The sequence below is a fragment of the Poecilia reticulata genome, unplaced genomic scaffold, assembly GCF_000633615.1.
Source record: "Poecilia reticulata strain Guanapo unplaced genomic scaffold, Guppy_female_1.0+MT scaffold_219, whole genome shotgun sequence".
Lineage (NCBI taxonomy): Eukaryota > Metazoa > Chordata > Actinopteri > Cyprinodontiformes > Poeciliidae > Poecilia > Poecilia reticulata.
The window spans coordinates 252843-257360 of NW_007615023.1; positions in this window are offsets into that span (position 1 = coordinate 252843).

Consider the following 4518-nt stretch of genomic DNA (forward strand, 5'->3'; position numbering starts at 1 on the left):
GCTAGGTAACGGGCGGTACTCTGCTGGGGTTGCTAGGTACCGGGCGGAACCCTGCTGGGGTTGCTAGGTACCGGGCGGAACTCTGCTGGGGTTGCTAGGTAACGGGCGGAACTCTGCTGGGGTTGCTAGGTAACGGGCGGAACTCTGCTGGGGTTGCTAGGTAACGGGCGGAACTCTGCTGGGGTTGCTAGGGAACGGGCGGAACTCTGCTGGGGTTGCTAGGTAACGGGCAGTTCCTGCTGATTTGTGTCGTTACATTTTGGAGGTTTTTAAACCGATAATTTAGAAACCAAAAAACTTTGGACTTATTACCCAAACCCAGTTTTTTTTTTAGGATGCGTTTAGAAGCCCAGTCGTATGAAAACATCCAGAGTGTCGACGTCACAGAACAGGTTCGGTTTGAAGTGGAACCAGGAACCGTCTGAGGTTCCTGGTTCAGACACGAATTGATGCAAATGTAAAATAAATTCATGTTTAAATGTTTAAAGGTCACGTGACCTTCTGGTTCCTCTGCCATCTGCAGGTCCGGGGATTCGTGGTGCATTCAGGAACAACTGGAAACGCCGTCTTCACAAAACTTTGCTTTGGTCAAACAGAAAATGTGGATTTTCTCCTGAGGACTTGAAAACGTTGCTAAAGGTTTTTCTGGAGAAACAGTGAAGATATAAACGTTTGTTTATCCTCCGATGCCAGGCGAGTAAACAAAGGAACAAATCAAATTGTTTACTTTCATGAAAGGATGAATATTTAGAACCTCTTCCAGCTCCACTGCTAAATCTTTACTCTATTTATTTTCCTCCTAACAGCCTTTTTTTTTTTTTCCTGAGGTTAAAGTCAAAACCTTCAGCTCCTGGAGTTCATGAATTAAAAAACAATAAACCCTGACCTCCCTGCTGACCTCCCTGCTGACCTCCCTGCTGACCTCCCTGCGATCCGCCTCATGGACCGAGAGAGAGAGAAAAACTCCCTGCAGCAGGAATCAGATACATTTACGCCTCTTTTGTTTTCACGCTGCTGCAGAACAAGCTGAGCGGAAACTGATCACATCTGATCCGAGTTCAGGCGACACGCACGTTCACGCACTGATGGCATCCGGCTAAAAATAACAACAACAACAACAACAACAACCTCAGTGCCTCGTGGTGAGTCTGCAGCTGCTGGCCGACATCCAGAGGATCCACATGTGAAAATGAGGCTCAGCGGGGAAAAAATGGGCTTTTATTTCTTTATTCTCACGAATTAAAGCATTTAGTTGTTACAGTTATGTTCCTATACCTACAATCAGCTTTTATTCTTCATTTATTGTTGTAAAAATGTCTTTAATTTGCATATTTCTCTCAGCGTTTTTCCCCCCTCGTGATTCACTGTAAAAAACGGGATGTTTGGTTTAATTAATAATTATCATGTTTTGTGGGTTTTTTTTTTCTTTTCCTTGAACTCAGTTTCGGTTTTGTTGCCGGAGCTTTTTGCACGTCTGTGTTTGTTTGGGTCATCGGAGGGTCACCGCTTCCTGCCACGCGTCGCCATGGCAACCGGTGCTGGAAACCCGAGCCGCTCTGCAGTAAACACAGCAAAAAAAAAACCAGATGAAGACGATAAACGAGCCAATCATCCTGAAGCAGAAACTCTGGGATCATAGATGTTTTGTTTTTAGAATATTATTCAAAATAAAACACAGAAATAAAAAAACAAAACCATAAATTTATTGATTAGCCATCTGAATATGATCCAGCTCTTTTTAGCTTATTACGCGATTAATTGATTAATTGATTAATCGATTGCTGCTTCAAGCTGCAGAAAATAATTGATACAAATATTATTTTACATACCTGTTAGCTTAGCGCTGTCAATCATGCCTGAGTGCGCGCTGCTTCTCCTCCTCAGACATAAACGGTTTTCCTGGTAAGTTGTTTTCCCGCCATTATATTGATTGACAGCGCTAAGCCCCGCCTCCTGGCTCTCTGATTGGTTGTTTTTAATTGAGAGCCCAGGATTTTTTTTTTTTTTTTTTTTTTTACAAAAATGTAAATCCTGCCGCTTTAAAGGAGGGAGAAAAAAAAAGTAGAAACATAAAAATCTGAACTTTGACATTTAATTTCATCAAATTATTGGAGGAACAAATAAACGTTCATCTCGGATCAGTTCTGGTTCCCACAGTCAGAACCTCCAGAGCCAGAACTCAACCGGACCTGGTTACTGATTCCAGTTGGTGTTTCTACTGGTTCCGCTGGTTCTGGACCGCCTCGGCCTCCTCCGCTGGTTTCCAGGCGGTTCCGTAGTTTCAGTGGAGCGTCTGCAGATCGATCACTGCGGTTTGTGTTTAACCTACTTAGGCAGAGAGCGGCGCTAAGCCTGCAGGATTTAACATTTCCAACTGTCAGGACGAATTAACCGGCACTAATTCCGCTTTTCATCTGCGCGGCGCGGCGCGGCGTGACGCGGCGCGGCGGCGCGGCGCGGCGTGACGCGGTGGCGCGGCGCGGCGGCTGTGACTCACCACGACATCCATGTTCAGCATCCATGTTGGTTTAGACTCTGATCTCCTCCTGGGGGCTTCAGGCGGGAAATGAAGCGGATTTACTGAACAATTATTTCAGAAAAAGATTCAAGAGAGAGAAAAAAATCAATAATTTATTCTAAACTGATCAGAAAATGTGTTTTTCTTTCTTAAAAACTTAATATCATCACATGTGTGATTTGCATTAGTGGTGCGATTCTGTTAAAAGGTTTAGTAGTTGGAGGGTCTGTAATTTAATTAAACTATCAATAAAATCAGCAACATTTTCAATTCAAAAACATTTTAGCTGCTGAATTATTGAACAAACATAGCAAACAGAAAAGATGTTTATTATTTTTAACCTGTCCTTCAGCCTCTTCAACCAAGTATCGTGGACTACGCATGCTAACGTTAGCATTAGCCGCTACAAGGCTAGCATCGAGACGCCATTTTAAGCTAACTCGAACACAACGACAGTCTTTTTCCGGCGTCCAATCAGATCGTTCAGAAGTTAAGTTAAGAGAAGCGGCCTCGTTGTCGTCGTCGTTGTTGTTAGCGGATGTAGCTACGCTAACAACAACGAAGCTACATTAAAGTTAAACTTTCAGCCCTGGTTTTAAAAAAAATGTCATCATAAATAAAGTCTAAACCTGTAGGACTTTTCTGGCAACAATTTTTTTAGTGTCTGAAAAAAATTATAAAAAAAAAACAAAAAACCTCCCTGTTGTGACGTCACTGTCCCGTTACCTAGCAACCCCAACGGAGCTCCGCCCACCTCATCATGAGAAGACGACGTGAGCCGCATCCCTTTAATTAAAGCCAATTACACTCACAAAAAAGCCTTTTCATTACTTTTTTTATGCTTTATTCTAATTAACGAGATGCTGGAAACGTTTTTGTTCCCGGAGGATCCGAGTTGAGGACAGAGAGACGGAGACACACAGATCCAACCGAGACCATGGAGGCTGAAGACGGACAGAGACGAGTCCAACCCGTCTGACCAGGACAAAAAAAAACTCTCTTTTTCATTCGATCTCAGCTCAACTTTCAGCTCTTCTGACTCAAATTGTGGGGTTTTTTTTTCACACTTATTTTTATAAAATAGGTGAAAAATGAAAGACTTGAACTTTGAGGGTTTTCCAGCTTCAGATTTCAGAAACACGTCGAGAGAAAAACAGTCAGAGCCGTTTAGTCGCAGACAGAACCTCCCACTGCGGAGCATTACACAGCAGCGCGAAGAAGAAGAGGATTAATTACAGCTCAAGACCTGCGGCTAATGTTCAGAGCGACGCTAATGCTAATGACAGGGGCGGCTTCATCCAGGCTGACTGACCTTCACCTGCAGTTTGTCCTTCACAAAGCAGCACTGGATGGTTTTATGGATCTGTTAGGAATTAAAATGTCTCTAAAGCTAAAGGTTTAATGAGTGTAAAAGTCATTTCACCCGGTTAATAAAGTCCTGAGCAAAACAACTTAAAGATACTCTTAGTATAAAAATAATCTAAGTTTTCCTCCTGGAATTCAGAAATTATTTACATCCAAGGTCTATACAAAACCTGTTCATTACATTTTTTTCATACAAAATCAGATTTTTGTCTATTTTACCTCCTTTTATAATGAGACGATTTCGGGTCTCTGTCCCTTTAAATCCAGACAACCTGCTGCTGGCCACGCCCCCAACTCACCGTTTACATGCAGAAACAGCCGCAGACTGACGCGCAATTATGCAACCACACATCTTTGAAAAGCACAAGTGGAGCCTCCTGTACAACCAACCAGAAAGCAGCAAGAAGTCTCTGGATAGGAAGTTAAAGAAAACGCTAATCTTTTCCAGCAGCCATTGTAAACCAGCTGGCCAAATGAAATGGAGTGCCACTGGGGTTGCTAGGTAACGGGTGGAACTCCTCTGTGGTTGCTAGGTAACGTGTGGAACTCCTCTGGGGTTGCTAGGTAACGGGTGGAACTCCTCTGGGGTTGCTAGGTAACGGGTGGAACTCCTCTGGGGTTGCTAGGTAACGGGT